This window comes from Etheostoma spectabile, chromosome 24 (genome assembly GCF_008692095.1).
Source record: "Etheostoma spectabile isolate EspeVRDwgs_2016 chromosome 24, UIUC_Espe_1.0, whole genome shotgun sequence".
Classification (NCBI taxonomy): domain Eukaryota; kingdom Metazoa; phylum Chordata; class Actinopteri; order Perciformes; family Percidae; genus Etheostoma; species Etheostoma spectabile.
This window is the reverse complement of record NC_045756.1, coordinates 8,403,524-8,415,737: the sequence shown is the minus strand read 5'-3', so window position 1 is coordinate 8,415,737 and position 12,214 is coordinate 8,403,524.

The window sequence follows — 12,214 nt, the reverse complement described above, 5'->3', positions numbered from 1 at the left end:
CCCCCCCCCCCCCTACACCTCCTCCCACCACTCGTTGGATCCACTCCTCCTTGTCATTTATACCAGAACCATGACTGTAGGCCGGGGGAGGGAGGGAGGGAGGGAGGGAGTGAGAACAAGATCCCCCCCACAAAACAGAGATAAAGAAAAAATGTAATACTTCCACATTTTCCAGTGCTCCTTTCATCATTATTCAAAAATTAGTTTTTAATGCAATGAGTAGCTCCAATCATGTTAAGGTCTGCATGATTCAGATAGTATCATAATTACAATTAGATTACATTACCGCAATCAGAGAAAGGGGGGATCGTTAAGAGAAGGAATATAAATTGCTTTAGTTTTACAAGTACTGAGCAAGCAGAAATTTGAATTAATCTCCACTTAAACATCTTCCCCCCTTACAGAAGTGCAAAGCATGCTGGTTTTTTTTTTTCTCTTTTTCCAGGCCATCAATACAAATTAAGGGAGAAGTATGAGTTTTTCCCCTCTGTCTGAGGGGTTTTAACATTTGAAGTTTTTCACAGAGCCCTGATGTTCACTTCACACTACAGCAGCGCTTCGTGTTCAAAACTTTAACGGGAACAGCGACTTGTTTGCTTTTGAGAACAAAAGGTTTCCTGTATTTACACATAAGTCTGTACGTTTGCGAGCATGACGAGAGAGAGAGAGAGAGGGGACAGAGAGAGAGAGGGGAGAGAGAGGAGAGAGAGACTTAATGTGCAGATGCATTTTTCAATCACTGACTGTTTTCTCTCTGCTGTATGTGCGTGAGTAAGCATGTGTGCTCCAAAATATGGAACACGGCCTAAAAGAGGTGCAATGATCACAAATTCGGACATGCAGATCATGGTTTGTGGATTTAAGAGCACTCCATCCATTTCGCATCTTTGCATTTACAAAAATCTAGTCTTCAGACCTCAACAACGCTGACTCAAGTGACATCACTTGAGGGCATTTCCTATGAGAGTTGTGTCTGTGTCTACATATAGGATTGTTCAGCCTTTTAAGGATGCAGCTGGTTGAGGATATATGCATAGTATGTTAAATCATAACCTGTAATGTCAGTAAAAGGCAACATATTTCTCTTTGAAACAAAGTAATTGAGTAAAAGTTGCATCCCATTGCTGTGTTTAAGCCAGTCAAACAATGTCAGGTAAGGTTAGGTCAAGTTCATGGTTCAGTTTAAGCAACAAATAAAGTAGAGCAGGCACATTATAACCGGGGGATCCTCCCCCAGCAATGTATTGCACAAATGGACAGTTATTTTCCGTTAGATTGTTGATTGATCTGGACATTTCTGACCGCAGTAGGAGGAAACTTCATTTCACGGAGAAAGAGATAAAGAAAGTAAGGTTAAGATGGTATGGTCCACTTTAGGGGTGTGTTGTCAAATTGTTAGGATATATATAAAAAAGAAAATTCTCAGCTCCCTGAACGGTTACAAATATACCTCCTATACATATTAGGGGGGACATATCACCCGTACCTACTGTTGGTAACCGCATGACGTCAACATGGACACATCACAACAGCGGACGCGACAGCCAACGTCCTCGCTGTCCTCTACAACTGAGCATGAGTCTCACAGCCTCGTTTTGGTCACATTGTGCAGGATTATCCCAAAACTGCAGAACACAATGAAACACACATCACTCAGAGACAGAAATATATAAACCATCAGTGGAATACTGCACGGATGATTAGGACTGAAGTTAGCAAGTCCGTGATCCGCTAATGAATTAAGACTCCAGTCAAGAGCAGCCTCCCTTTCTTGATGACAGCTGACAATTTTCTCTGAGCAATTCCCTTCAGTTTTAAAACAACAGTTTGTCTTAATCGTACTTAGCGCATGAATGAAGAATTCAAACAAAGCATTTTTTCTTTCCTGTTCAGCTCACATATTGCAGTTGGTGCAATTAATAATGCAGATGATCGCCTTAGTTGTATCTGCAAAACTTTTTTTTTTTTTGGTAAGGGGGTCTGCCCATTTGCTAGATATCAATTACCTTTTTGTTTCTGCTCCCTATTTATTCCCTTCTTATGGCCACGATTGGAGATTAATGTGTGCTTCTAAATTACCACACATGCTGGCCATTTATCTGCTCCGAGAACAATCCTGCAGATTCATCCCAACGCTAAGTGGCAGAATATTCATGAAATGGGGGGGAGAAGAGTAATTTTGTACATCCTTTGATGATAAAAAAAAGGGAATTTCTCATTCTTGCTCATTTACTTTGTGGGGTTTTCTTTTGTCATTGTTTTTTTTGTGGGCCACTCAGAAAAAGGACAGGCTTCATTGTGGAGGAAAAATCCTTCTTAATTTAGCTGAAAACATGGGACTTATATTTATGGGTTGGAAAAACAACGCGATACATTACGGTCATACAATGTGATAATGGTGATAGCGCGGGCGCATTGTGCTTGTTTGTAAAGCTGTGGTGCAGAGGCCCATAATAGACCAGCATTCAATCCCCTGACTTCAGTAATGAGTTGGGTAAACAGAGCTTTCAAAATGAGTTTCTAAATCAGTGCATAGAGGCAGAGGAGACAGAGGAAGAAAAAAAAGAAAAAAACAGGGGCTGGGGGCTTTTGGTCCTCGACACCCCGGCTTTAATCAGGCATTAGGAAAAAGGGAGTAAAGATGTTATGAAAATGCGGTGCTGGCCTTTGTTCGGCGTCTGTCATGGCATTGACTTCCCTGACACAATGCTACAATGCATGACGGATCAAAGTAATTAAAGTTCCAATAATTTACCTTCCTCTGTTGCGTGTCAAGTCTGCCAGACCGGCTGCTCTCAGGCCCCTTCATTGATTTCCTCACCACTATCAGAGCGCCATCCTTAAAGACAGAGACACACGAGGGCAGGGTATGTATGAGTGTGTGTGCGTGCGTTTTAATAACTTTTCATGCTGATATAACAGCAACGCTTCAGATGTTTAACCATTAATGACCACGGACAAGATGACGGAGTTAGAGAGACGAGTGAACCCTCCTCGCCCATTCCCTTCCTTGTCCAATTGCGTTTCGAGCAACGCACTAACTTTCCTCGCCAGGCTCAGAGTGGTCAAAATCGGAGCTAGTCTGACTTCACCTTGTTAAACTTTTAGAATCCTGTGTGTGTGTGTTGGGGGAGGGGGAGGACTTGGCTTTATCCCCAAATCCGCAAGGAGATTCAAGACGCCCGGTATGTGAGGGATTGTGGAATCATTATCGGTGCACAGAGGAATAATTCTGTCTGCCGTCTAGTCCTAGGATTGATGTCTAACGCACTGAGGGAAGACTCCCTGCGTTGCCGTGGCGGCCCCTGTTTTCAACAGTCGGAATAAAAACTCGTGCACTCGAGGTTACTCTGTCTCTGTCACCCTCCCTCCCTGGTTCCCCCCTTCTTATGGCACCACAATGTGTCATTGTCATCGTGGTTTTTGCAGCAGGTTTCGGCGGTATGAGGTGGCGGTGGAAGGAAGGGGGGTGTCTCTTTTGAAGACTTATTCCCCCCCCCCCAAAAAAAACCCATCTCTCCTCCCTTGACGAAAGTTAAACGGTTGAAGTATTCCTGTTCTGAGATGTGATTAGCGTGTCACACATTTAAAAAATGCCATATTAAATAATCCCATCCTTCAGGCTTTACTTCCTCACCAGGTATTAGCTTAGACGGAGAATTATCCTAAGCTATTTGGAAGTAGGGGAAATCCACATAAAGATCTTGGCACTCGGTGTTTGAATTTTTCCCCGATCTGCCTGGTAGGTGCGATACTCTAACGACTTACAGCGCAAGACAGCGGCGGAGGGAGCCGGGGCTCGGGCGCTTATGGCTCACCGCGGCGGCGCCAGGTTTCTCTCCCGTCCCTAATCTCGTCTCTCTTTCTGCTTCTCACTCGAGACGGGACTTCAAAATTCCTCACCGCAACTCGAGGTACAAGATGATACAGGAATGTCTTGTGAACTTTTATGTATATTGTCATCAAGACCAATGTTTTGCACTTTTGATTATCTGTTTTTTTTAAATAACAGATTTAGCAGGAGTTTGGATTCAAGGAGTTGTGTCGGGTCCCGGTTTGACTTGTGCGAGTGTGTTCAGTTCTAAAGTCCATTTTTAAACTTCCCCTGATTTGGTTTTCTAATATACTGTGGCTCCGGTCAACAATATTGTTCATTAGGTAGGGCTGGGCAATAAGTCAATCCGATCAATTATCGTCTTTCAATAGAATCATATCTAATGAAGTCTTATATGGAGATATTATGTACAATCATGTTGTCTAAATCAATAATAAAAAGCACATACTGACTCCATTTTCTCAGAAAATCTGTTGTGAAACATTTGGAGGGGATATCATTTGTAGAATTGCAGATTTTATTTATTTTAAGGTTTTGTGTACGCATGTTAACAGTCGGTATTTAGCTGGAAAATTATTGTTTTTCTCGATAACTTCACTTGAAATGGTTTTCCAGAATTACCAGAAAGCTATAACATTATCCCTTGCGTTGTCCTGGGTCACGGGGACTTGTTTGGTTTATTAAAAGCGTTCAAATGCAAGATAGGTCTCGGGTCCCCGAAGGGCGTGGCCCACCCCAGTTAACGTGAAATGACATCACATAGCACGCAAAGGTCACAGGGGGCCCTGGAGCTCAACGCCAGGCCAATACAAAAACGGGTCCCAGTGGGAACCCCAGTGGGTCCCAGAAGGACAACACAAGGGTTAAATATATCATCATCAATTTATGTGGGGATTGAAGATTTTTGGCCTATCATTAGGTTTAAATTTTTTAAAGAGGGCTACATTGAAAAAATACGTCTAACGTTATTGGAAGGTGTTTAACAATAAAAAGTTGGAAGGAAAAGATGGTTTGACTTCACATAAAACACTTAAAAAGTCCAACTTCTGCATTGGAACTCTTTGATCACAAATACATATCAATAACAATGATGTGAATGGAGCAGGGGCAAGAAAGTGTGTTTTGAGAGGACTGTGTACGCGCGTATCAGATGTTGCCTCAAGGTTTTTGAGATGTTCAAATTGAAAAAAATAAAATGACTTTCTAATCTGCCTTTTTCATTCTTTTTTGATTCGATTTCAATATTCACCATTATACATGTGATAAGAGTCAAGGATCACACACACGCTTGTTAAGGTTCCTATCATGCCTGTAAATGGGAGCTGCCGTTGAAGTGTTTTTTTTTTCTTTTCATCTGATAAGTTCAGAGTTCATGGGACTTGACGGAGAACTTCATTTGCATCTGAAGGAAAAAATAAACAGATAACACAACTGTAGCTATAAATGAATCTGAGCAGGACAGAAGTCTTTATCTTAGGTCGCCTGGAGGGAACTTGAAACCAGTCGCAATCAGAAAGATGAAATAATGTTCTCCTTGTGTCGTTTTTTTAGTAGCGAGAGTGCGATGGTGTTAAATCTGATCCCACAGGGGCCCTGAAGGTTGAATTCGTTACAGCTAATAGAAACTTATTGGTGCGATGATCCAAAATTTGTCCAGGGTCAGATTTCATAGAAAATAGTCATTTTAAGTCAAAACAGGAGACTATTCATGCGATATATATGTGTGTGTGTGTGTGTGTGTGTGTGTGTGTGCGCACAGCACATAAATATATGAAATATACAATATATTTAAAAAATATTACACAATGAATGTGAGCGAGTCCCAGGCATGTTAGATGCCAGTGTGTTCTCCTGCGTGACAAAGAGCTCTTTTAGATCTGTGGGTTTTCCTGCTCGGAGGTCAGCGCCCTGTGGCGGTGGATGGCTAATTATCATCGTGCAAAATGGGTCACGGTTGTCATTACTTCTGGTCACATGATTGTATTCATCCAACATGTTTTTCTCGCATCTTTTTAGCCCAGGATGACAATGGCGCTTCAGTTTGCGAGGACCGCCTCAGAATTCACCCCAAAGTTAAACATTTGTTATGCGGTCACAAGTCATTTCAACTGTGTGTGTGTGTGTGTGTGTGTGTGTGTGTGTGTGTGTGTGTGTGTGTGTAGTGTTCATCATTTTAATGTTTCAGTTGGTTAAAGTGGAGCTCACTTTAATTACTGTATATACTGCTGGGTAGTTCAACCTATAGAATACATCATCCTTTATCAGTTTATTGCATTTTGCATTCATAATCTGAATCTGTAAAGTAACTAAAGCTGTCAGACAAATGTGTTGCAGAAGAAAGTACAAAAAAAAACCTGAGATTTAGAGGAGTAGAAGTATAAGTACAGTACTTGAGTAAATATAGTGAATGTCTCAGAAATCGTAAGAATTTGGTTTAAAACGTGTACAGACGTGCATTAAAAGACAATCCAGAAATCACAACACAAGTCTGTATATCTGCAGTATATAGTATAATAGACTATTTGTGTTTCTTCTTGCCATATTTGCAAGGGGCTCGCTGAAAAAATAGACCAGATGTCCTAATGTCGTAGACTGCAAGCCGGCGCATCCTGTCTAAACAGCACAATGGGCTAACACGAGGGGTCGAAAAGGAGGCCCGCTGGCTTCCCTGCATATTTCCTATAAAATAGCCTAGTATCACTGCTTGTTTGGGCTTGTGTTCTTAATTCCACCTATTTATCAGTTGTGTCTGAACAGAGAGCAACCAGGCACACATGAGCAGACAGACGGGTTTAAAGGCCCGAAATACCGAAGCGACCAATCACAACGTCTGTGAGACCGCACACACAAGGCTCCTTCAATCAATCCAATAACACATAAGAGCCGTCAGAACCGGCCAAAAGATACATTCTAACGTTCCATCTTAAAAACACACACAGGTTTGAATGATTGGAAATTACAACAGAGTAACGATGTACACTGTACATGTTACATCAACACACAATAGGATCATATGAAATAAGTTAAAGGCAAGCGAAGGCAAGGTGTGGAAGCACTTTCTGCAATAGGTAATCGAGAAGGCGTTGCGATATATTATAAAAAACATTGTTACCGTGTTGAAATAGAGCTAAGATATTCCATTGGAAAAACCTTAAATGTTTCTACCATTGTGCAACTCAGGGAGGCTTCTCCTGAATTGTAACTCATGTTTATTCTTATTTATTTCTAAATATGTATTGGGCATGTGCGTGTGAAGCACTTTGTAACTGCATGTTTTTAAACTGCTATATAAATAAAGTCATAAGTCAAGCATTTCAAGCAACAAACGGACTAAAGCGTCGTGTTTCACAATTTTCACAAACAGCTCTACTGTGCAGCTAATTATTGCAATGAATAGGACTATTCTTCTCATTTTCTATTGGCGTGAAGTGCAAGTCAAAATTGGCCTTCAAGTCAGAGTCAAGCATGAACAATTCTCTACACATCAAGTTTAAAAAAAAAAAGAATACATTTGCAAACATGGTGCCATAGGTCATGTCAGGTGATGAATGCAACTTTGTCTCAGCAGCAGTAGGAGAGACCGTTACTGTTGAGTTTAGACCGTCCATAGGCAGAAGTGGTGATAGGATGCAAATCATATTCATATACTATACTAGGGCGTAATTTACACTGGGGACGGGGGGGAGATGATCCCCCCCACTTTCAAATTTGTTATATTATTTATTCATAAGTCTTAGTGATCAGCCTCTATTTTTAAAAAACAAGAAAGAAAGACATCTTTTTCTTGTACGTAGTTCCGTACTATTTTTTCTGGAAGAATGTGTCAATCACTTCTCAAACCAAGGTTAAACCCTTGCATATACTGTATTTAAATAACAAAGAAACGTTTTACCGTTGTCAAGTAGGAAAGTATGCGAATCACTGGATTCAAATAAATAAAAACTATAAATCTATAAAAATATTCACCCGACTGAATTCAGATTCAAACTGATTTTATGAATTTGTATGTCTACATCGCTTATTTGAATTCTCGCAGGAATAACCGCGGCTGTGTACATAACTAAAGCCAGGTGGCAGATGATGCTCGGAGGAGAGCAAATACCCATTTTGAGTTTGTTGCATCGGTGAACATTGTCCATCAACTGTGGGCCTGTTGTGATGTGACCTGGGGCACCAAAAGTGGAAAAAGCTCCATGTGTTCCTTCAGTGCGTCTTTAAATGGCACTTAAGCAGGCTGGGTCGTCAGGGGTTTGACTCCAAATGGAGTCAAACAACATTTTAATATTGTCTTCACCTTCTGTGAACTCCCTTTGTCCTCTGGGTCAAAAATGACCCGTCTTCACTAAGCCCCTTAAAAATAAAGCAGATAATATAATAATAAATAATAAAATAATAATAAAAATATTTTCAAGGGAGACAAATCAACCTGTTCTAAATATTGGAGGTGGGGGAGGAGACACATAACCCCATTATTCCCCCCCCCCAGAAATATACGCCTACAGGATGAAGAAACAGCCAGTGATTGATCACAAAGTGTGCGAATACCTGAGTCTCCCCTCTTCACACTTTATTATTATTCAATGGTGACACCCATCATTTTTTATTACATTGTAATTATGCTTTGACTGATAGGAAACATTTACAAACAAAATAAAAAATAAATAATTAAACAAAATCTTTTAGTCCAGAGATAGTACCAATATATGTTGCATACCAAAAACTAGCTGCATCAAAATCTTAAATTGGAAAAATATTAAATCTAGGGAGTTTTCTATTCTGTTAAACCCAGCGGCGGGTCATTTCTGACCCGATGACAACACAAGGGTTAAGATGTCCTTTAATAAAAGCGTTCCCCGACAAGATCGTGGCACGAACAGTACACAACCGTGGGGTGTAGATTCCGTGCACTTGTATTTGTGTCATTTGAGAAGCGTGTAAAGCCACTAATGCAGTTTATTGTGAGAAGTGTTTCGGCACAAAAAGGCAACTGAAGCCTTTATTTGTCCTTGACAATGCACGGATGGATTAGGCCCAGAAAACCATGAGTTATTCAATTTCCACCTGGAAAAGCTTAGCTCGCGTTCATCATATTACGAGCGTATCTGCTCGATTGGATATAATTCACACCTCAGCGTAAGCTTACACCTGCTTGAGGGAATTAGGGCTGAGGGCCTTTTAATAAACGTTTTAAACCTGCCAGACAAATGAGATAAGTGCATTCATGACCCGTTTCTCCTGTTCGCCGCCTTTAATTCCGTCTGAGGGGATCCCTCACTCCGCACCTGCAGAAAAGTGTCAGATATCTAACATCACTCTGTGGTGCTCTGAAAAGGGGCCCTTTGGACCAGCAGGGTGCCAATACACCGTCGGAAGCAATTAGAAATATATTTGGCGAAGGTCAACGGGTGTCATGCACAGTGACAGTTGTGACGGTATTTGGAGAGGAGGAAGAGAGGGAGGCAAATGCTAAATTCTTTCCTCATCATCCATTATGAAAGCCTCCTCTGGAGAGGGAGAGAGAGAGAGAGAGAGAGAGAGAGAGAGAGAGAGAGAGAGAGAGAGAGAGACCGAGCGCGTGTGTGTGTGTAGACAGAGAGGGAGGGATGAGGGCCATGAGTGGGGCCTCGCTGAAAAAGACAGTAAGCGGATGCTAACTTCCCACTGAGAGAATTTCTCCAGGTCGAATGCAAAACGTTCCCGACTAATCATCCGCGCCGCGGAAACGCCAGCTGCGACCCGTGGTAGGATTATCATTCTCATAGACCTCTTACCGAGCTTTTAGCTAAATGAAAAATCTGCTCCATAGCCTAGGGAGAAGGCAGCGTGCAGATAAGAAGGAAGAGTGTTTACAGAGGCAGCGCCGGTGAAAAAACAGAACAGGTTTTTTGCTTTCCTCCTCATTGTAAAAATGGTAGGGAAAGAGATCATTAAGGCTGGCAAGGAGTGCGGGGGGGGGGGGCAGCAGCAAAGGAAAGGAAGAAGATCAATGTATTTACACGATTCATTTGTGACAAAGTTCTTCTGGGCTCATTAATTTAATGTTTCTGTCTACCTTCTGTCCTGAGGGCAACATGCAATTTGTTATTCTATTGTTCTCCCCCTTCCTTCCCTGCCTTCCTCTCGACTAATATTTTCCGTGGCAAAAACTGACTTGTAATCCTGAATCTGAAATGTTGGCAGGCGATAATCGAAACGCATTGTCTCATCAACGCGGTGCCGGACCCCGCCACCACCTTGGTGCTTGATCAAATGAAATAAACAAGTTTTAGAGGAAGGCAGAGGTCAGCCAGTGTGGTAATCTTATGGGGGCTCTTTGCCCTCTCTCTCACCCCCCCCCCCTACACACACATACACACCACACACACACACACACACACACACACACACACCCTAAGGGTAATGGATCTCTATTAGCGCTCTATTACCGACATCTGTAACAATGGAGCAGTGCGCCAAACATTGCTAACAAGGGCAATGTATTTGGAAGTCACTGGCCTGCTCCCTCCGGACGCTCCCTCTCATTACAAAGCTATCAGGACCATTTTGTTTGCCCGGACACCGCGGTAGGGAAGTGGGGTTGGTGGGGGTGGGGGGTGCTGAAATAACAATTAAAGGCCTCTGCGGCGGTCCCACTGCAGAGCCATTAGGGGTTTTGGGGGAGGGGGTCCCTGGGGTGCCCTAGAGGTCCAGTTGCTCTTGACCCTCTTCCTATGATCTGACGAGAGACAATGCCCGAGCCGGAGGTTTGGTTTATTATTACGAGGCTCGAAATTCACGCTTCCAATTCAGGGCCTTTTGAGTTTTGGAGACATACGTGAGTGGGAAAGTGCATAAATGATTTACAAGCTCAGGGATTGGTATAAATATTACTGAGGAATGCCACTGTAAGTTCCCCCCCCCTTGATTTCCCATGCTCCGCTCCAGTCTTAATCAAATAAACCTTAGAGTCTTAAAGGAGACCAAACCAATTTTACTTGGGAAAATAAAGGCGCCTTTCTGTGAACTAATTTAAAGAGATAACTCTGATTATAGCTCAGTGTAGAGGCATTAGATACAGTCTCTTGTCAGTGATATTTAGATATTGACACACGTCGGGTTTTTTTTTCATAAAATCGGGGGATTGGGGCTCCAGATTTCAAAGACATTACCCGAGGGCAAAAGATGGGCCCTATTTTAGGAATATAAAGGCTTCCTGGAGCTGAAGATGCCTCACTAAAGCCCTAAACAGTAAGCACAACACGTCGCGAACAAAAAAACTGCTCAACCCCGCTGACGTTGGTCACAATGTGTTCAGATAAACACACAAAAAAGGAAGGGATTTAGCATAAGTCAATCACAGCGGTGCTCTCCGCCTGATGCTGACCGTATGTAGACTGTCAAACAATGTGGAACCCCCCCCCCCCCCCCCCCAGCATGATGAGGCTTAATCCAATTGGCATTGGAGCCAAACTTGTAAACTAATCTATGCATTAGCCCAGCTGGCAGTGGGCGCCCCAAACGCTCCTCTGGAACCTGGAGTTTGGAGCTGTTTGTCGCCTGCCAGCGATAAGAGCCCATGCAAGCCCTCTGGAAAAAGTGGGCTTAGCTCCTCTTTTCAAATGAAATCAGTTTAGTCCATTTATCACTCTACCTGTCTCCGAGACCTATTAAGATTAAGGTCAGTAGGGGGGGGTAAAAAAAAAAAAAGGCTTCCCTCTCAGTTCTTTGGATACTTTTAAAATTCATAAGTCAAGAGGCTTAGGCTTTCTCAGTCAAGTCTTCATAACAATGAGAATTCTAATATTTTATGTAAGAATAGCTGACAGGAGGTTTTTTTTTTTCTTCCCTACCCTTTTGCTCTATTTTGCCCTATCAAAGTATAAATACACTCGACACGAGGCAGGGAAGATGAGCACACTTCTTCCTGACTTGGCGTTGATGGACGCAAATCCAACCCAACCACATCACATGCATATCCCGAAGACGGAGGGGGGGGGGGGAAAGAGGTGCGTTCTTCTCCCGCATCTGTACTCTCACATCTTCCAAAATTAAAGAAGGAATAAACCTTTTCAATATGCGTCCAGATTCCCCGTCTGCTGCTTTCTTAGACTTTCAGCTGAAGTTCTTTTTTTTTTTATCTCTTGTGCCAAGTTGTACAATCTTTGAGGTCTAACTTACAGTACGGCAGCTGCAATAGCTTCTGTTGTTACTCCTAGTGGATTTTTTTTTTTTTTAGCTGCTGAATTCATTATAGTTGAGCTGCTTAAGCTCACAGTACAGATACAGTGGCAAGTAGAGACTGATGCCAACAGTCGTCCTTGTTATGGCCCGATTCAGAACTTCAAAAGTTAAGAGTGACAATTAAGTGATGCCAAAACAGCGCTGACCGATTGTAAAACT